The sequence below is a fragment of the Leucoraja erinacea genome, chromosome 13 (assembly GCF_028641065.1).
Source record: "Leucoraja erinacea ecotype New England chromosome 13, Leri_hhj_1, whole genome shotgun sequence".
Taxonomy (NCBI): domain Eukaryota; kingdom Metazoa; phylum Chordata; class Chondrichthyes; order Rajiformes; family Rajidae; genus Leucoraja; species Leucoraja erinaceus.
In genome coordinates, this window is record NC_073389.1 from 20,290,633 (window position 1) to 20,313,689 (window position 23,057).

The window sequence follows — 23,057 nt, forward strand, 5'->3', positions numbered from 1 at the left end:
CAGCATGCACCATTTTCACCAGGCAATATATATTTTAAAAGGGTACATTGATTAATTATTTATCTGATGGATAGTTGAGTTATCGATTAGATCTGAAGAATTGCAAATAGGTGTAAAATGTCATTCCATATATATTCACTTTTTCCTCGTGCATGAAGATCATTGCCTGATAGAAAATGAAAATGCGGTGTCAATTTTTCCTTTGTTTTACCAGCACTGATTGTTCTTATCTTTTTACTCTGTTCGTCAAAGGTCATTCTCAAAAACAGAAAATGGTTCCTCTAAGGATTCCAATATTTTTATTGTGATCTGATCTCTTACCCTTTAGACTTCAGTCTTTAGAAATACAGCGCCAAAACGTGACCACGCCGACTGGAGATCACACCGTACACCTGCACTATCCTACACACTAGGGTAAAGTTACAATTTTACCGAAGCCAATTAACCTACAAACCTGTAACTCTATGGAATGTGTAAGGAAACCGGAGCATCCAGAGAAAGCCAATGCAGTCACAACTTTGTACAGACAGCACCCATTGTCAGGATTGAACCCATTTGTCTGCCGCTGTAAGGCGGCAGCTTTACCGCTGTGCCATTGTTTCTGTGCTGCATCAATCAGGTGGTCAAGAACATCTTGGAGTACACTATCAGAATGTGGGAGGAGGAGGAGGAGACACCATTGCTGGTGATTATGGCTGGCTAGATGTGCATGGCCTCACACCGTAAGCTGGTGGTGAAGTGTTCTTGGAGAAGAATGAGTGGTCACGGCTGTGAATGGTCAAGATGAGAATGTGTCACATTCTCATCTCATACTGGCATAGAAACATAGAAACTTAGAAAATAGGTGCAGGAGTACGACATTCGGCCCTTCGACTCTGCACTGCCATTCAATATGATCATGGTTGATCATCCAACTCAGTATCCTGTACCTGCCTTCTCTCCATACCCCCTGATCCCATTAGCCACAAGTGCCACACCTAACTCCCTCTTAAATATAGCCAATGAACTGGCCTCAACTACATTCTGTGGCAGAGAATTCCAGAGATTCACCACTCTCTGTGTAAATTTTTTTTTCTCATCTCAGTCCTAAAATAATTCCCCTTTATCCTTAAACTGTGACCCCTTGTTCTGGACTTCCCCAACATCGGGAACAATCATCCTGCATCTAGCCTGTCCAACCCCTTAAGAATTGTGTACGTTTCTATAAGATCCCCCCTCAATCTTCTAAATTCTAGCAAGTACAAGCCAAGTCTATCCATTCTTTCTTCATATGAAAGTCCTGGCATCCCAGGAATCAGTCTGGTGAACCTTCTCTGTACTCCCTCTATGGCAAGAATGTCCTTCCTCAGATTAGGAGACCAAAACTGTATGCAATACTCCAGGTGTGATCTCACCAAGACCCTGTACAACTGCAGTAGAACCTCCCTGCTCCTATACTCACATCCTTTTGCTATGAATGCCAACATACCATTCTCTTTCTTCACTGCCTGCTGCACCTGCATGCCTACTTTCAATGACTGGTATACCATGACACCCAGGTCTTGTTTATCTCACATTTATCCACATTATAATGCATCTGCCATGCATTTGCCCACTCACCCAGCCTATCCAAGTCACCTTGCAGCCTCCTAGCATCCTCTTCACAGCTAACACTGCCCCCCCCAGCTTCGTGTCATCCGCAAACTTGGAGATGTTGCATTCAATTCCCTCATCCAAATCATTAATACCCAATGCAAAGTCATAGTCATACAGCACAAAAATAGGCCCTTTGGCCCAACTTGTCCATGTTGACCAAGATACCCCATCTATGCTAGTCTCACCTGCCTGCATTTGGCCCATATTCCTTCAAACCTTTCCTATTCATGTACCTGCCCAAATACCTTTAAAATGTTTTTATAGTACCTGCTTCATCTACCCCCACTGGCAGCTTGTTCCATATACCTGCCGCCCTCTGTATGGAAAAAGTGGACCCTTGGGTTCCCATAAAAAAATTGTGAACATAGAGGGAGGTGGGCATATGTGATGCTCTCTATTCCTGTCTAAATGTATTTTTAGTTTAGTTTAGAAATACAGCCTGGAAACAGGCCTTTTAGCTCACCGAGTTCGTGATGACTAGTGATCACCCCGCACACTAGCATTATCTCACACAGCAGGGACAATTTACAATTTACAATTTTTACAGAAGCCAATTACCCTACGAATCTGCGTGTCTTTGGAGTGTGGGAGGAAACCGGAGCACCAGGGGTAAAACCACGCAGATCATGGGGGGAACATACACAGATAGCATCCGTAATCAGGATCAAACTCGGGTCTCTGATGCAGTGAGGCAGCAACTCCACTGTTGTGCCACTGTGCCACCCTCTCAAATGTTGGTATAGCACTTGCCTCACGTACTTTGAAGAGGTGTTTAGGTGCTGTGGCACAAAAAAAAAACTCCCGATTAGTAATCTCTCAAATATGTGGCAGCACAAGGTTACACAAAAAAGCTGGAGAAACTCAGCAGGTGCAGCAGCACCCGCTGAGTTTCTCCAGCTTTTTTGTGTAACCTTTGATTCTCCAGCATCTGCAGTTCCTTCTTAAACACATGTGGCAGCACAATTTGGGCAAGGACGGCACAATAGGTGTTTTCATTGATCATCAGCCCTAAAGACAATTTATTCAGCCACACACGAGCAATATATATTATAACAATATCCATTAATACTTTTGGTGCAGAGCCATTGGATAGTTTGATCACAGCAGGACAGAGATCATGTAATTGGCCTTCGTACGCTCGCAGAATAATATGAACGCTGCTCGTGCAGAGTTCAAAACTCTTTTAAATATGATAATCGTTTGCCGACCACCAAGTGGGAAAATTGAAGTCCTTGGTTCTATCTTCCCCTGAGGTGTTTTTAACAGGCAGGGTACGCTAATCATCAAAAGAAAAAAACCTTGGCTGAAGTTTCACTTCCGAACCCAAGGGCTTCAAGGCCAATTACATGATCTCTGTCCTCCTGTGATCAAACTATCCAATGGCTCTGCATCGAAAATATTAATGGATATTGTTTAGAAAGTGGCTCAATTATTTAGGGGCACATTACCAGCCCCTGTGTGCCATGTTTGAACTTAAGCAGAGCCCTCGAGAATATTCAGAAAATATCAGATTTAAATATATTATGATGCATTATGCTAAAACATAATTTAATAAATATTAAAGACTATGTAGTGGAGTAAAATCTACTCTATGAAGACATTTAGAATAGTATTTCATAAATATGTTGTGAACACTAATTACTTTAATTCAAAGATTAATTCACATTTTTTAATGTTTTGAAATTTCATACATATAAATATTTATTTAACAGTTGGAACTTGGTACAGGGGAACTTAAAAATTTAATAATTTATTCAAAGCAGTCACTATCTGACCGGGTGTGCGTTTGGGCTTCAATTAGCTCCGGTTTATGTAAGTTTTAGATATCGCAGTTGGAAAACCAGGGGTGTACATCTCAAAGTTTATAATATTGCCCCTAGTAGAGTCTATTCTGCTTGGGAATAGAGTTTTGACTGTCATTATGCAATAATGCACAACCAGAAATAAATTAATAATTATCTTGGAGTTGAACAGAATTTCTAAAGATTTTGATCGTCTGAACCACGGTTGATGTTATTAATATTAACATTGCAGATATCATTATAATGATGCCTTATGATTGTACATTTGCAAATATTGTTTAGTTTAGAGATGCAGTGTGTAAACAGGCCCTTCAGTCCACTGAGTCCACGCTAACCAGCGATCACCCCATAGGTTAACACCATCTTACACGAGGGACAAATTACAATATTTTACCAAAACCAATTAACCTACAGACCTGCATGTCTTTGGAGTGTGAAAGGAAACCAGAGCACCCGGTGAATCCCATGCGGATATGGGATAAATGTGCAAACTCCATACAGACAGCACCAATAGTCAGGTTTGAACCCAGGTCTCTGGCGCTATAAGGCAGCAACTCTACCGCTGTACCACTGTGCCTCCTTGAGTGCTGTTCAGATTTTCCATACATACATGCTACTTATAATTTAATTGAAATCAACATACTGGACTGGTTTACTTTCATTTAGCCATACAGCGTGGAAACAGGCCTATCGGCACACCGAGTCTACGCTGACCAGTGATCCCACTAGGGTAAATTTAGACTCATTACCGAAGTCAATGAACCTGTCAACCTGTACATCTTTGGAATTGGGAGGAAACAGGAGCACCGGAGAAAACCCATGATCACGGGGGGAATGTACAAACTACATGCAGATAGCGCTCGTAGTCAGGATCGAACCCAGATCTCTGGCATTGTAAGGCAGTAACTCTACCTCTGTGCCACCGTGCTGCTGCGACTACTTCTCAAAATATAACAAGTCAAAGTAATGGTGAGAAATACATGCTTAGGTATTTGGAATTGGGTTGCTCAAAAAATGTCTATTAATTTGATTGATTTCTGATTACATATAATGGATGCCTACAAATACTCATAAAGTATGATGCAATTTTGCTACCTTTTAGTCCAGGAATTATAAAGGAACCATACATTTGTTACTATTTGGATGACATGACAATCTGCAATATTTATCAGTAAATCTCTTTTTAAAGTATGTGAGCCCAGATTTTTCAGTTTTAATGCAATCACTGGAGACATTTCTCAGTTTGCAACCTTACAGTGTCAGAAACCCAGGTTCTATCCTGACTACGGCCATTGTCTGTACGGAGTTTGTGCGTTTTTCTTGTGACCGCGTGGGTTTTCTCCGGTAGCTCTGTTTTCCTCGCTCACTCCAAAGACGTACGGATTTGTAGGTTAATTGGCTTTTGAAATAAAAATTGTAAATTATCTCTTACGTGTAGGATAATGTTCTTGTATGGGTGATCGCTGGGCAGCACGGACCTGGTGGAATGCCACACTGTACCTCAAGTCTAAAGGAAAGTTTAAATATAATACCTTTAAACTTACTCGCAAAAAATTGTGGAATGAAAGTGAGAAACTGCAATGAGACATGGAAAAAATGCAGACGACTTATTTAATCTCTGAGTTAGGCGCATAGCACAACAGGGTCTGTGCATTCTAGGTTATGAAATATTTACATACAATATCCTTCAGTGCCCGACAAAGTCTGGTACAGTTTGCACAATCTATAAAATATAATTAATTCACTGGAGCAGAATTCGTCTCAATTTTTATTGCGTTTATTAGATTTATATTATTTTGGACCATCAGTTGTCTCTGTTGAAGATCAAACCTTATTTTCCTACGTTGAATGTTTGATTCCATTTTTAACATTAAATAGTGTGAGTGAATGTCGGTACTAAAGTAGGTAAATATTTGAATGTGTCAGTTATGACAGTTTTTGCTATTAATCTCTTGTTATTGTATTGCAATATTTATTAAATATTTAAATAATATTAATATTTTAATAAATATAAAGGCTATCTTAAAATAAAAGTCTTGTATTATAGCAGTTGCTGAAGGGACATATATGTATGTGTGCGTGTGTTTATATACTCACCATATTCTTACATTTGACAATAAACTTACTTCATTGTGTTTTTTTGTGAGTAAGCATCTTAGAAAACAATGTCGCAAATAAGTAAGAAACTTATTGGCGCGATATATGTAGATATATAGATGCTTACTCACAAAAAACGCAATGAAGTCAAGTTTATTGTCAAATGCACAAATATGATGAGTTACAGGTGCAATTAAAAATCCTGCTTCTAGCTGTGTCACATGCACATTATTTCAAAAACACAATATTCAAATTACATATAAATTATACATTAATTTCATGTAAAATTTCTGAAACAGAAAAACTGTTCAAGAAAATAAATCAAGATATTCATGCAAAAACACAATCAGAAAAAATAGTCCTTGTTAATGCAGATGGACCATAGTGTTCTGTGGTCGGGAAAGAAAGTCCAGAATTAATGATGACCTTTCTCATGAAAAATACTCAATGTGCCATTTAGTTGCCTGATGCAAAATGGGTGGCAGATTCACGTCATGCAATCGTGGGATTTGCTTGGAAAAATAAACAGATGTTGAGGACCTGAGCCATGGAGAGAGGTTGGGCAGAATAAGACTTTATTTATTAGAGTGCAGGAAGATGAGGAATGAGGGGTGATTTTACAGTTTTACAGACTCTTTGCATGTACTCTACGTTCCCCTTATGATCTTATAAGATCATAAGGGGAACGTAGAGTAGATGCAAAGAGTCTTTTACCCAGAGCAGGGCAATCAAGAACCAGAGGACATAGTTTTAAGGTAAGAGATGAAAGATTTAATAGTAACCTGAGTGGCAATTTGTTTGCACAGAGGGTGGTGAGTTTATGGAATGAGCTTCCAGAGGGAGTAGTTGAAACTTGCACAATAACATTATTTTATACTTTAGACTTTAGGCATGCACCATGAAAACAGGCCCTTTGGCCCACCGATTCCATGTCGATCAGCAATCTGCCCCTACACTAACACTGTCTTATGCACCAGGGACAATTTACAATTTTTACCGAAGCCAATTAACCTATAAAAACCTATAAACCTCAATGTCTTTGGAGTGTGGGAGGAAACCGGTGTACCCGGAGAAAACCCACAAGATTCCCACAGTGAGAACGTATAAACTCCATGCAGACTGTACCCATAGTCAGGATCGAACCTGGGTCTCTTGCGCTGTAAGGCTGCATCTCTACCGCTGCACGCCATGTCCCCTAAAAGACATTTGGACAGGTACATGGATAGGAAAGGTTTGGACGGACATGGGACAAAAGTGGGCGGGTGTAGATGTGGCATCTTGGTCTGCATGGACACATTGGGCTGAGGACTTGTTTCTATGCTGTGTGACTATGAATCTATTAATTGATAATCAGCACTGCTCTCATTTTTCGATGTGATGCACCCTTATGTGTGCAAACTTGAATCGATTCAGTGAAGTTTCACCTGCAATGATCAGCCAGCTGGTGGTCCTGCTGATGGAGTTGATCCTGGGTTAATTGTTATACTGGATAGATATTTTCTCATCTGCTCTTTCAATCTGAGTTTCCCAAACATGTCCCAAACTAATCAAGTAAGTCACTTGCAAAGTGCTAATGTCTTGTAATGTAGATTGGTCTCTGTGGCTTGCAGCTGCTCCTTTTCACCAAGGCATGGGTACCTATCAATTTTGTTTCACGAATGGTGACTGCAGTCTGTTCTTAATTTGAATTGTTATCTGATATCTAGCACTAGAGTCATAGAGTCCTACAACGTGGAAATAGGCCCTTCAGCATAACTTGCCCACACCGACCAACATGTCCCATTTACACTTGCCTGCTTTTATTGTTATTAGATTTTAAACTGTATCTGAGTCTCTGGTTTGCGGTTAGGTCTTGATCCAATGAATGTGTGACATAGTGATTCAACTTGCTGTCGATATATGCCTCTTCTTCAGGAGTTTGATCTTCAAAAGATTCTTCATCATATTTCTCCTAAATGTTGAACTGCTATCATTTGGTTAGCAAGATTGTATCTAACTTTTCTCCACTGGTCAACACCTGAATCATCTCACCAATATTCAATTTCTGTAAGTCTTCAATATTTTTTAGTTTAGTTTAGATATACAGCATGGAAACAGGCTCTTCGGCCCACGGAGCCCATGCCAATCAATGATCCCCGCACACTAACCCTATCCTACACACACAAGGGATAATTTACATTTATACCAAGCCGGATTGCGCCACAAGCTGTGGCTGCCTCGCCAACTGTCTATCTGTCCATTTTGTTATTTTTGGTATGTATTAAAAACTATGTTTTAGTGTTCCTTGGTTTGTTTTATGTGTGGGGGGTGGGGGGGGGGGGGGGGGGGGGGGGGGGGGGGGGGGGGGGGGGTGGGGGGGAAACTTTTTTCAATCTCTTACCTCGACGGAGATGCAATTTTTATTCCATCTCTCATCCTCACTGCGGTCTAACATGGTGGAGTTGGCAGCCTTTCCTGGAGACCGACCCGGCACTCCAAGCTGCGGAAGTCTGCGGGACTTTAGAATTGTGGAGCTTGTGATCCCTTTGCCAGGGCCTGTGGACGTTAACATCGTGAGGCCCGCAGTCTCTAATAAGAAGAGGCCAACACGGGGGCTCCACGGGAGAGTTTCAACCGCCCTGACGCGGGAGTTTTGATCACCCCGACAGGTGCATCGAGCATCGATCATCGGATGTGGGAACTTTGATCACCCCGACTGCAGTTGGTTTGACTGCCCTGACCGCGGGAGAACAAAGAGGAAGAAGATTGAACTTTATTGCCTTCCATCACAGCGAGGAATGTGGAATCCACTGTGATGGATGTTTATGTTAACTTTTATGTGGTTGTGTGTCTTGTTGCTTTTCACTTAGTATGGCCGTATGATAACTCAAATTTCACTGCACCTTAACTGGTACACGTGACAATAAACTGACCTTGAAACCTTGAATTATCCAACAAACCTATACGTCTTTGGAGTGTGGCAGGAAACCGAAGAACTCGGTCACGGGGAGAACGTACAAACCCAGTACAGACAGCACTCGTGGTCGGCATCATAACCCTGGTCTCTGCTGCTGTAGGCGCTATAAGACAGCAACTCTACCGCTGTGCCACCGTGCCGCCCATACTTGTTCATTGGGCTAAATATCTCTAGTTTATATTTTCTGAATTGATTCCTTCAACTCCCTCCAAAGAGTATCTATGATTGCCTCATGACTTTCCTTTTGTTTTAACTACTATCTCAATATTCTCAATTCCAAGCTGGTCTAAATTGAGCTCCAATGTATTAGGAGTCTGTGGCACATCCACGGTTCTGTTGGGACGCATCCTTGAGCAGAATATAACATAGCAAGACAAGCAACTTTTACAAGGCATCCATTAGAATGCTTTGATGCCTATCATTAATTCAGGGAATTAATAAATGTTTCGCAACATCGCCCCGTGTGCAGTGTTCCAACAGATGGGACGTGGGTCATGTGCAGGCAATTAAGATCTTAGCATTATGTATGGTACAGACATTGTGGGATGAAGGTCCAGTTCCTGTGCTGTACTGTTCTTTGTTCTATATCATATGTATTGTGGTCGATTATTTGACACTCTCTCTGGGTATCAAATTGATTCCAAAAATTGATCGTAGCACCTCAATTGTACATTCTGGTGTCATGTGTAATCCCATATGTCAAACATCCATCCAAGAAGAGTGAATGTTGATAAGGACTAGAAAACTATTGTTGCTCTTGTGACAAAAATCAATGTGGTCTCTCTGAAAATGGACATTCTGTCACTTCCATATCTGTCAGGGTCTTTAGTCGATTTATTCTGCACAAATTATCAGAACCTTCTATTTCCACTGCTATATCTGCTGATCTTTATATTTTTAATACAACTCGGTTCAGAATTTCATTCACTTGATGAAATTCAGAACCTACTCCATTCTAGTTCTTTTTTCCACTGGACATTTTAGCACGTATGGCATTGGTCATTGTTGGCAATATATGTCCTCACCAAGTTAGAAAATGCTCGATTTATGGTCATCCTTAGATACAAGTGTTTGGAAGGCTGACGGGATGGCAGGGAATAGATTTTCCAGCTACTGCGAACCTTCTGACATCTTCTGCTATGTGATAACTTGAGATTTCTTTGTGACTTCTCAACCCACCCCATTCCTCCGGAGGTGTACAATTGTAGACGAGCTGAGCTGAGTCAGGCAGCATCTCTGGAGAAAATGGATAGGTGACCTTTCGATTGAGACCCTTCTTCACACTGATTGTAGAAGGGTGTGTGGTGGGATGTGTCAGGTCAGGGGTAGCTCCCCCCCACCATGGGTACCATGTAATCCCGTGCTACCTGCTCCATGGTCAGATAGTCGGCGATTAAAACGTCCCCTCCACCTGGTTTGCCAGATGAGGAGGAGGCTGTGGACCCCCAGCAGGACCAAAAACAAGACCTGTCAAAGGGCGGATGAGTTTCGAGCGAGCCAACTGCCATCCACACTTCAGTAGAAGTTGCGATCACTGTCGTACACTGCAAAGTAAGAAACGATGATAAAGCACACACACCAAAATCATACACTTCCAACGGCGGAAGTCCACAGGAACTGGAGGACAAAAATGTGCGGTGCGTCCGTCAACATTCCCGTCGGAAGCTAATGTTTTCAACGATGATGAGGTGTGGAGGGATGAAGGCTGGGGGTGGGGAGAGACAGGACGAAGCTTGGCAGGTCCAAGGTGGACACAGGCAAGGGGGGAAGATTATCTCACGCCTTCTGCTTTAATCTCTGGCCTTTGTTCTAGCCATCTGCCTATGAAAAAAATACCTTTGCCTATAACTGTAAATAACTCGTTCCAAGCTCCCCCCCAGTCTAGTTTCAGTCAAACATCACTGAATCAAGCACTTGCCCATCTAAACTTTATTTTGACAAAACACGATTACAGTTCAATTACTATACCTAACCACCGCGGGTTTGATCCTTGTATCTGCCTGATCAAGCCCTCTAGGCCTCACTCAAACAGAGACACTCCAGAAAGTCAAGCAGTCCCAAGCGCTCTCCCAGAAGATTGACGTAGGACCTCATGGCAGCGGACTTTTATAGGTCCCCGGACCTTGAAGGGCCGAACCACATGGGGGTGGTCTCTTTACAATTCAGTTACAGATATTGGTTAACCCCATACATGACAGACATTCCCCATACCCAATAATACAGAGGCTAATACATTGTATCAGAAAGAAAGCTCTGGAAGGAAGCAAACAAGACATTGAACGTCGCCTATTTCCTTCGCTCCATAGATGCTGCTGGTTCCGCTGAGTTTCCCCAGCAATTTTGTGTACCTTCAAACATTGAAACATATGCCCTGAGATTCAAACAGTTTCTCCAAGGCTCAACAGTTTGACCAATCATCAACTAACAGGATGACTGTCTCGCAACATTATTTATACTATTTACAATGCTTTTGCAGCGATCCAATCGAAATGATGCAATTAAGGTTAGTTTGCAAAACTGCTATACATGTTATCAATTTAAGAGAAACAGGGAAAACACCTGGACCTCTCATCATCCTGCATACCAGTCTGAGCCTACACTGGCTGGCGCCAATCAAAGCTGTAAAGTTCAGCTGACAAGGGTTAAGCAATTCTGACGTGCAGGAATCCTCCATTTTATGGTGTCTTTAATTTGGCCAATATTACCATAACCACCTTTTACCTGCCACACACAGTCCTGCATCTCTTCTCTCCCAGTTTTCTTCAACCCACTCACCCTCCTACAATCAGTCTGAAGAAGGGGTCATGAGCTGAAACGTCACCCATCCATGTTCTCCAGAGATGCTGCCTGACCCACAGAGTTACTCCAGCAACGTGTCCTTTCGTGTAAACCAGTTTAATCTGACCTAGTGTGGAGTTTAAGGGCTGTCTAAAGTTCTAATAGGTTTATGAAATTTTTAATGCAACAATATAAAAAAATAATATTAATAAAGGCAGTGGTAGAGTTGCTGCCTTACAGCACCAGGGAGCGGGTTCAATCCTGACTACGGGTGCTGTCTGTAAGGAGTCTGTACTCCCCGATACCTGCGTGGGTTTTCTCCAGGTGCTCCAGTTTCCTCCCACACTCCAAGCACGTACAGGTTTGTAGGTTAATTGACTCGATATAAATGTAAATTATCCCGAGTGTGTGTTGGACAGTGTTAGTGTGTCGCTGGTCGGTGTGGACTCAGTGGACCGAAGGGCCGGTTTCTTGCTGTATCTCTAAACTAAATTAAACTAAACTAAATATAGTTGTCAGCCTTCTTGATTCCTCTGAAATTTCAAAAGTCAGTTTAAATATTTCTCTGATTTTTGCTGTGCTTGGCATGAAGGGAGCATCTTTGTTGTTCCCTGGGGCTACCAGACTGGTAAAAATGTGATCGGTTTCAGATCAAATTTCCCTCAATTGAATTTTTACATATTTAATGTGATCTCTACTTTAAACATATTACCAGCGGTGAAGAACATTTCCATCCTCTGCGTGTGTGCTGTCAACGAGTTCACTTGCAAAATGTTTCCATGCTATGTTTTATATGCTGGAACTGTTATATTATCCCTTTTCCCCATTGAAAGTGTGACAACGCTACACTAAAGGCATCTCCACATAATACTTAATTCTCCTGTGATTTTAATCATATTATTAGCATCACTCTCAGTACCAGAGACTACCACTGTCTTTGTAATTATTGCTGTCTGCTCTGGATCACTGACTGTTCACCCAGTAAAACTGAGATACCCAACTTATGGCGATGAAGCTCCTCTGCTCAATATCTTTGCTCAAGGGGTGGCACAGCAGTATTGCACTATAGTCCACTGAGTCCATGCCGACCAGCGATCACCCATACACTAATTCTAACCTACACACCAGGGACAATTTACAGAGACCAATTAACCTACAAACTTGCACGTCTTTGTAATGTGGGAGGAATCTGGAGCACCCGGAGAAAACCCACGCGGTCATGGGGAGAATGTGCAAACTCCGTATCAACAGCACCTCAAGTCAGGATTGAACCTGGGTGTCTCTTACTGTAAGGCAGCAACTCTACCGCTGCACCACTGTGCCATCTATTGTAGTATGTTTGGAAAGATGAAATGAAAACAGAACATGTGGAGAGAGAAGTTCACTTGCTTGTCACTGAGTTTATACATTAGTTTGTCAAAGCCATCGGAGTACAGTGGCAGAGCATGTGAATGCAAAACTGAGCTGTCCTTGTGTGGGCATTCCAGAGAGTGGCTTGCAATGGATTCATATTTATTGATGCAAAGACTGCTGCCATATTCATTGGGAGTGATGAGTGCAGGTCCACCACCAATTTTCCAGCATCCTTGTTCCCAGAGTTTTGCTTGATTATCCGTTTTGCTGGATCAACAGAGGTCATGGGCTCCGTGCGGAGTCGACTGGTCAGCCTAGGCCACCAGTTATCTGAGATAGTGGCCTGCAAAGTTGGCCACAGAAGTCGGCTATGGGAATAGATCTGCCTGCTCTGGCCGGGCCGGAGTTCCAGAGCCTCGGCTGCAGGGGACAAATTCCACCAAGCGATCCGAAGTTTGGCCGTGGAACAGAACCACTGGCTCCAGCTAGCAAGCTGACTAGAGTTGGGGAGAGACGGAGAGAGAAGGAATGCAAGGATTACTTGAAATTAGAGAAATCAAAACTCTTACTGCTGGGTTGTAAGAGAAATATGAGGTGTTCCATCAATTTGCGCATGATCTCACTCTGACAGTGGAGGAGGCCCAGGACAGAAAGGTGAGTATGGGAATGGTAAGGGAAGTAATTATGGTTTTCTCTCTGGGTGGATTTTGGATTGATGTTGGATTTAGTGCAGCTCTACTCATTGCAGAGAACAAATCTGGTGCTCCAGACTCCAGATCATCATTGTTTCCAGTTTCCCCTTTGAGGAAATGATGGAAATAACTTCTTGGCAATATTTGTAGAGCGTGCAGTGATGGGAAAAGAGTTGTGGTTTCATGCCTTTGATGAGGGATTGATTTATTGGAGTGCCAGGAGGTGCATTTGAAGATAGATAGTGAGCATCATCCTGATAGCAATGAACATGGTCCAAATATCTAGACAGCAATCATTCACCAAGATGCTGTAGTGAGGAGTCCTCTGAAAAAACAAGTGTGGGAATTGTTCCTAACTGGAACAATCAATCAAGCAAGTTCTTCTGCTTTAAGAGAAAAAAAGCTTTACAGTACAAATGTGCAGATGATCAGGATCGAGAGACTAGAAATGTGTTTTTTTTATGTCATTCCTTAATTTTAACATTTAAACTTTCACATTAATGTGAATAAACATTCTGCAGTTTAAGTGATCCTTGAGTTAGAGAGTCAAACAGTGTGGAAATAAACCCTTCGGCCCAACCAGCCCACACAAACCTATCCCATCTACACTAGTCCCACACGTCCGTGTTTGGCCCATATCCCTCTATACCCATCCTATCCATGTACCCGTCTAAATGTTTCTTAAACATTGCGATAGTACCTCCCTTAGCTACTTCCTCCGGCCGCTTATTTCATACACCCACCACACTTTGTGTGAAAAAGTTATCTCTCAGGTTTGCATTAAATCTTTTCCCCTCACCTTAAACCTCTGTTCTTTGGTTCTCGACTCCCCTACTCTGGGCAAGAGTCTGGGCAAGTGTTTACGCAATCTATTCCTCTCATGATTTTATACACCTCAATAAGATCACCCCTCATCCTCCTGTGCTCTAATGAATAGACCCCTAGTCAGATCAGCCTCTCCCTGCAGCTCAGGCCTTTGAGTCCTGGCAATATTCTCATAAATCTTCTCAGATCCCTTTCCAGCTTGACAACATTTTCCCCAAAACACAGTGCCCAAAACTGAACACAATACTCTAAATTTGGCCTCACCAACGTCTTATGACTGTAACCATACCTCTCAACTTCTATGCTCAATAATTGTACAATATATTCTCACAATTTCCCTTATCCCCTCTCATAAACCCTGACCCCCGACCACCAAGTCTACCCCAGCCCCCCCATGAATACAATGCTCATTTTGTTCATTATCTCTGAACAGTGAGATTTTGACTGAAGGCTTAAACACTGTGCAAGAAGGTGCTGATTAGGATCAGTAGCAAACATAGAAACATAGAAAAATTGGTGCAGGAATAGGCCATTCGGCACTTCGAGCCAGCACCGACATTCAAAATGATCATGGCTGATCATCTGAGATCAGTACCGCGTTCCTGCTATTTCCCCATATTCCTTGATTAATTTAGCCCTAAGAGCTAAATCTAACTCTCTCTTGAAAAAATCCAGTGAATTGGCCTCCACTGCCTTCAGTTGCAGAGAATTCCACAGATTCACAACTCTCTGGGTGAAGAAGTTTTTCCTCAACAGTCCAAAATAACCTACCCCTTATTGTTAGACTGTGACTCCTGATTCTGGACTTCCCCCAACATCGGGAAAAAAATTTCTGCATCAAGCCTGTCCAATCCTCTAAGAATTTTATATGTTTCTATAAGATCTCCTCTCATCCTAAATTCCAGTGTATACAAGCCCAGTTGACCCATTATTTCATCATATGTCAGTCCCACCATCCTGGGAATTAATCTGGTGAACCTACGCTGCACTCCCTCATTAACAATAATGTCCTAATTCAAATTAGGAGACCAAACTTGCACACAATACTCCAGGTGTGGTCTCACCAGGGCCCTGTACCTGCAGTAGGACCTCCTTGCTCCTAAACTCAAATCCTCTTGCAATGAAGACCAACATGCCATTAGCTTTCTTCTCTACCTGCTGACCCTGCATGCTTACTTTCAGTGACTGATGTACAAGCACATCCCCTTTTCCTAATCGGACACCAATCAGGTAATAATCTGCCTTCCTGTTCTTGCCACCAAAGTGGATAACTTCACATGTATCCACATTATACTGCATTTGCCATGCATCTGCCCACTCACCCAACCTATCCAAGTCACCCTGCAGCCTCATAGCATCCTCATCGCAGCTCACACTGCCACCCAGCTTTGTGTAATCCGCAAACTTGGAGATGTCACATTTAATTCCCTCGTCTAAATCATGAATATATATTGTAAATAACTGGGGAACCAGCACCAAGCCTTGCGGCACTCCACTAGTCACTGCCTGCCATTCTGAAAAGGACCTATTAATTCCTACTATTTGCTTCCTGTCTGCCAACCAGTTCTCTATCCATGTCAATACCCTACCCCCAATACAATGGGCTCTAATTTTGCACACTATTCTCTTTTGTGGAACCTTGCCAAATGTTTTTGAAAGTCCAGATACACCACATCCACTGGCTTTCCCTTATCCATTCTACTTGTTACATCCTCAAAAAATTCCAGAAGATTAGTCAAGCATGATTTCCCTTTCATAAATCCAAGCTGACTTCGACCGATCCTGTCACTGCTTTCCAAATGTGATGCTATAACATCTTTAACAATCGACTCAAGCATCTTCCCCTCTTCCGATGTAAGGATAACTGATCTGTAATTCCCCGTTTTCTCTTTCCCTCCTTTCTTGAAAAATGGGGTTACATTGGCTACCCTCCAGTCCACAGGAACTGATCCAGATTCGAGAGAACATTGGAAAATGATCACCAATGCATCCACGATTTCTAGGGCCACCTCCTTGAGTACTCTGGGATGCAGACCATCAGGCCCTGGGGATTTATCTGCCTTCACTCCCAACAGTTTACCTAACACCATTTCCTGACTAATGTGGATTCCATTCAGTTCCTCCCTCCCACTAGATCCTCGGTCCCCTAGTACTTATGGGAGATTGCTTGTGTCTTCCTTAGTGAAGACAGAACCAAAGTACTCGTTTAACTGTTCTGCCATTTCTTAGTTTCCCATTATAAATTCACCCAATTTGTGTCCTGTGGCTGGATATTAGAGTATGCTGTTGGAAAAAAACAGAATCTGTACATTCTCTCAGAGTGACAGCACATCAACAGCTATTAATTATATTTTGGGAAGGATGTTCTGCTGTTTGAGCTGGGCTTGTTAACAATTACTCCAGTTATACAGAGAACAAAGGAAAATGTGTGAAATACAATGAGAAAAGGATAGACATTATTGTATGTGTTTATGTGTAGAATGGGCACTGCATTTTTGGTTGGAAAGAAGGTTGCTAACTAATTAGCAGCTGGAAAAGCTGCGGCCTCACAGCAACAGATAATCTGGGTTTGATCCTGACCACGGATGCTGTCTGTGTGGAGTTTGCACGTTGTCTCTGTGGCCACATGGGTTTCTTCCACTAGCGCCTGTTTCCTCCCACCCCTCTCAAATGTGTGCAATTCAAGAGTCAAGAGTCAATCAAGAGTCAATTTAATTGTCATTTGGACCCCTGGAGGTCCAAACGAAATGCCGTTTCTGCAGCCATACATTACACACAAATAGACCCCAGACACAACATAATTACATTTAACATAAACATCCATCACATAGCTGTGATGGAAGGCCAAATAAACTTATCTCTCCACTGCACTCCCTCCCCCCCGATGTCAGAGTCAAAATCAAAGCCCCCGGCTGGCGATGGCGATTGTCCCGCGGCCATTAAAGCCACGCCGGGTGGTGCGAGGTCGCACACCGGGTCTTGATGTTGGAGCCCCCGGCGTGCGCTCGCAGAGTCCGCGGCCATTCCAGCCGCGCGGGGCAGTGATGTAGGCCCCGTCAGGAGCTCTTCAACCCCGCAACTCGGGGAGAAGTCCCGTTGCAGAAGCCCCGAAAAGCGGTTCAGGGAGCGTGGGCTCCTGGTGCCGCCGTCACAGACCTTTCGTTGGAGCCTCCGACTCTCCGGCTGAGCACTGCCAGCGCTCCCTCCACCGCTCCACCCCTCTGGACTCGGCCAGAACAACGGTGAGTCGCACCCGAGTCCCCAGTCTCTTCCTTCTAGCCGCTCCTCGTTGCGGCCTCAACGACACCCGAGACCCGACGAGAAAAGGTGGGTCTCCAGTGCAGGGAGATTCAAAAAGTTCCCCCCCCCCCCTCCCACCCCTTTTCCCCACACACAGCAAACATAAAATAACACTGACATAAAAAAACACAGACAAAAAATAATAAAAACGCGGACAGGCTGCAGAGGCCGCTGCTGGCCAGAGCCGCGCCGCCTACCGGTTCTTATTTGCACCTTAATTGGCATTTGTTAATTGGCCTCTCATGTGCAGGGAGTGGTTGAGTGGGACAAAATAGAACTAGTGTGAACAGGAGATGGTCGGCGTGGAGTCAGTTCACAGAAGGGCCTGTTTCTATGCTGAATCTTTCAATCGATCAAATGTCAGTTTTATGCATTGCTGAAGACTGCCAGTGCCTTTGGAAGAACAGGTGCACTTCTGCTTCTAAGCTCTGGCATAAGATTCCAATATTTTATTGGATGGAAGGATATTTAACACTTTTCACAGCAGCAAATTACATTTACTGAGGTTCAACTGGATTTCAAACAGTTTGTTGGGAGTTTTGATAGAGGATTTACGAAGGATTCTCCCTGGTGTTCCAGGTTAATTCCCATCTATGGTGGGAAACATTAAGATAAATAAATCCAATTAGTGAGATATCACGATAAGGTTGAATGGAGAAGGTTTGCTGAAATTGATTTTCATTGAGGTGCTTGACATTGCAAAGTAATAATCATTGGGACACCAGGTATAGAGAGTGGGATTTACTTTAGTTTAGTTTAGTTGAGAGATACAGTATGGAAACAGACCTGTCAGCCCACCGAGTCCATTCCGACCACCAATTCACCCGTTCTATCCCACACACTCGGGCCAATTCGCAGAAGCCAATCAACCTACAAACTTAGTCAAAGTCATACTGCATGGAAACAGGCACTTGGGCCCAACTTGCCCACATGGACCAACGTGTCCCACCTGCCTGCATTTGGCCCATATCCCTCTAAACCTATCCTATCCATGTACCTGTCTTAATGTTTCTTAAATGTTGCAATAGTCCCTGCCTCAACTACCTCCTCTGGTAGCACGTTCCATACACTCACCATGTTACCCCTCAGTTAAACCTTTCCCCCCTCCCTCACTTTAAACTTGCACATCCTTTGAATGTGGGAAGAAATTGGTGCAACCAGTGAAAATCCACGCAGCCACAAGGAGGAGGATGCAAACTCCACACAGAGAGCGTCCGCAGTCACTGTAGGACAGCAACTCTACCACTGTACCAATGGACTGCCACTATTTTGGATTGGGACCCTTCTTCCATTCCCTCCATAGATGCTGCCCGACCTGCCGAGTCTCCACAAAGCCCTGTGCGTGCTTACATATGTGCGGGCAGAGATATATGAGTCACCGTCCATGCTGACCATCGATCTCCTGTTCACACAAATTCCATGTTATCCAACTTTCTCACCTACTCCCCACACACTAGTGGGGGGACAATTTGCAAACACCAATCAAACTTGTGCGTCTTTGGGATGTGGTGGGGGGGTGGGGATCCGGAGCACCTGAGGGAAACCCAGGCGGCCACTGGGAAAACGTGCAAACTTCAGACAGGTTGCACCTGAGGTCAGGATCGAACCTGCGTCTTTGGCACTGTGAGGCAGCAGCTTTCTCAGCTGCGCCACCGTGCTGCCCCAAATAGGGTCATATTGTCTGGCCGAGTTGGTTGAAAACCTCTACAGTTTTAAGTATTCTTAGTCTCTATTCTGACTTTTCACTTAAGGGTCGTCCTTACGCATGCAGGTTGACAAATTTCCACTGTTTCAAAGATAAGTGGCTGCGTTTGACTCAAAGCAAATAATTGGGCTGAATTTTAATGTGCAGGATTATATGCTTTTGGTGCGGGGCTGACAAACTTGATATCAGCAAACCTTGTTCAACACATCAGAATCTAACTTTAACCTTCCTGTTTAACTACATGTGAGCAACCTAATTGGGAGAGACATGTTAACACTTAACATACATTGTTGTTCAATTACAACAAAGTTGACAGAGGTTTTAAATGTTATGTCAGGTCCATAGATTTCCTGGGGTTTTGGGAACTCGAGATAAAATGTATTTCACCATCCACTGCTTTATTGGAGAAAGCCAGATTAATGGATTTGTGAAAGTCAGGCATAGGGTATTGTTCATCTTATTTATAGTAAAATCAAAAATGCACTTATTAAAGATGTTCCAGCAGTTGGTAGGTTGGATGTTCCAGCAGTTGGTAGGTTGGTATGTTTAATGCCTCAGTATCTATGTTCACCTGGGTCAAGTTCGAGAAACCTCTCAAAACATGTTTCATACTCCCATCTATGATAGGAAAACTTATGATAAAGAAATCCAGAGAGTGAGCAGTTATTGTATGGAAGAAAGGAAAATGTTTGCTGAAATTGATTTTTGGTGAGTTGCAAAGTCATGCCGCTGATTGTTGATGGATGGGACAGCAAAGATAGAGAGAGGATCATCTGTAAGATTAGTTGGTTAGGGAAACATGTTGACATAAGCTGGAGAAGGGAAAGTGTAAAGATGTAAACAATGTGCTCATGCATCTTTGAATGTCGAGTGGTAAGCTTCCTGTTGACGTTTACCAGCATCTTTCCCCATATCCTCAACAAGTCTCAGCAGAAAGATGTCATCAACATTGGCACAGTCATTGCTGCCATCCTTTGTTAACATTCATTACTCTCTTTATTATTACTCCATGAATTTCAACTCGTACTGATTGAATGATTGTAAGATACGGTATTGGAAACCTGCCTTTCGGCCTTCCTGGTCCATGCCAAATATCGATCATTCCTTCACACTACTATTATGTTATTCCATTATCGCACCCATTCCCTGCACAGCAAGAGCAATTTTACAGTGGACAATTAGAACAAGTTTCGAGGGAATGTGTAAGATGCAACTTCAGTTGCTGGTTTAAGCCGAAGATAGGCACAAAAAGCTGGAGTAGCGCGCCACGCAGCATCTCTGGAGAGAAGGAATGGGTGACGTTTGAAATCCAGCCCATTAAATCATAAAGCACAGGAGATCTGTGCAGGTTGCTTGGTAAAGCTGTGTAATTAAGCTCAGTCCCAATGCATTTCCCCTTGAAGAATGAATCCTATTTTCTGTGAAATATTATCATTGAACCTGCTTCTCTCTTTGGCAGCACATCTAAGCAGCTCATAGTAACGCATTGTGGAAATCACTTTCAATGTTTTCCCATTTGATTACTTGCCCTTCTGCCACAGGAAATGGATTCCCTTTGTATATTCTTTCAAAAGCATCAACAAATGTGATAACAAATAAAAATGAAGTGTAGATTCAGGTTTATTACCAAAGACAGACACAAGATACTGGAGCAACTCAGCGGGTCAGGCAGCATCTCTGGAGAAAATGGATTGGTGATATTTTGGGGCTGAAGAAAGGGGCTGACCCAAAATGACATCTATTTGTGTTCACCAGAGATGCTGCCTGACCCGCTGAGTTGCTCCAGTTTTTTTGTGACTATCTAACTAATGTGATAACCTCTATAGGGCTTCTTAAACTTCTCTGCTATCAGGGAAAGAACTTGAAGTTCCCAATTTCAGTCCTTCATCCCTTGACAATTCCAAATAACCGTCTCTATATTTTCTCCAGGTTTTTAATATCCTCCTAAGCTGTGGTTGGGGAGTAACCATTTGGCCAAGCCTCCTCGTTTTGTATTCTCTCATTCTACCAACAAATTGTTGAAACCCATCTGCTGTTTTTTTTTATAAAACACTTCTCAATGCATTCTGAATCTTCTAATATTTGTGTGTCTACATCATCAGATTTCCTGGGATACCAGCTGACTTTCTGTTATTTCACCTGCTTAAAAATGTATCATTCATTTTATATTCACATTGATCATGACTCCGACCAAAATGTGTCACCTCACATTTATGAGTTTGATTACTTCTGGTATGTACCTGCCTAATTTCAGGTAAAATAAGGGCCAATATACATCTTGCATGTGTTGGAAGGAATTGCAGATGCTGGTTGAAACCAAAGATAGACACAAAAAGCTGGGTCAAAAAGCATCTCTGGAGTAAAGGAATAGTTGATATTTCGGGTCTGAAGAAGGGTCCTGACCCGAAACGTCACCTATTCCTTTTCTCCAGAGATGCTGTGTGACCCGCTGAGTCACTCCAGCTTTTTGTGTTTATACATCTTGCAATTTCGTAGGCCGAGTATGAGGCCAGTGCAACAAAGCTTATGTCTTCCACAGAGAGAGCTCATTCCTGATGTTGCCCTGAATAAATAGGAGCAAACTCCAGAATTTCACCATGTTATCTACAGGGCGTTCATATTCATCATTGATTGCTGGAAGGCAATCAACGATGAATTCTGGTTTCCAATGCCAGAGACACTTTTTTTTCTTGCATGTTTTTGGAAATGGTAGCAAGTCTTCTTCCAAATCTCTCAAGCGTTATGAATCACCTTGTGTCAGCTCCTCATAGAATTGAATTGCTGAACACACTGCTAACACTCAGCAGATCACTGAGCATCTGTGGAGAGAGAAGTACAGCTGATGATCCAAGTCAAAACTGTTAAGATTTTGCATAAAGAGCAATTTGCTGTCAAATTTTGTTTTGCTTTATTTTCCTTCTTGCAGAAGTTGGCATTACCAATGTTTGAAGAGGGCAACGTAAAAGCATAGCAAGGAGAGACACAAAATGCCGGAGTAACTCAGCGGCTCAGGTTGGCCCCCCTTACCTGCAATACACTACAATACAATATAATGAACTTTATTTATCCATTACGATCTATGGTTTCTGCAGCCATACAACTAAAGAAACAATTTTACAAGACACACAACCAAACTTAATTCACACAGGCATCCATCACAGTGAATCTCCTCCTCACTGTAATGGAAGGCAAAGTCTTGTCTATCCCCTGCTCTCCATCCTCTCCCGATGTTAAAGCCCCCGGCGGGCAATGGCAATTCCCGCGGCCGTTAAGGCCACACCGGCAATGTAAGGCCCTGCTCTGGGTCTTAATGTTGGAGCCCCCGGCGGGTGATGGCAAGTCCCACGGCCGTTAAAGCCGCACCGGGCGATGTCTGGTCCTGCTCCGGGTCATTTTCAGCCCCGCATCTTGGGTGGGTGAAGCTGCCGCCGGGGGAGCTCCGAAAAGCGATCTCCCACCAGGGACCCGCGAGCTTCCGATGTCACCGTCCACAGGCCTGCAGCTGGAGCCTCCGAAGCTCCGAAGCCCGGTCGTTCATTTACGAACTGCTTTGCCCAGCTCTTCACTCTTCCAGCTTTCTTCCCCCCACCCCTGCAACCAGCCCAAAGAAGGGTCTCGACCAGAAACATTGCCTACTCCTTTTCTCCAGAGATACTGCTGAGTTACTCCACCAGTTTGTGTCTTTCTTCCACGCTAAGTTACTCCAGAATTTTGTGTCTTTCCTTGGTAAACCAGTATCTGCAGTTCCTTGTTTCTACAGCGTAGCAAAGAGTGCAGGTGCTTCACGTATCCTGCCCTCTGGGTTTAATCCAGAACTCCCATGTTGCCTGCGTAGAGTTTGTATGTTGTCTCTGTGACCATGTGGGTTTCTTCCTTCTGTTCCCACTTCCCATGGACTTGCTAGGTGACAGGAT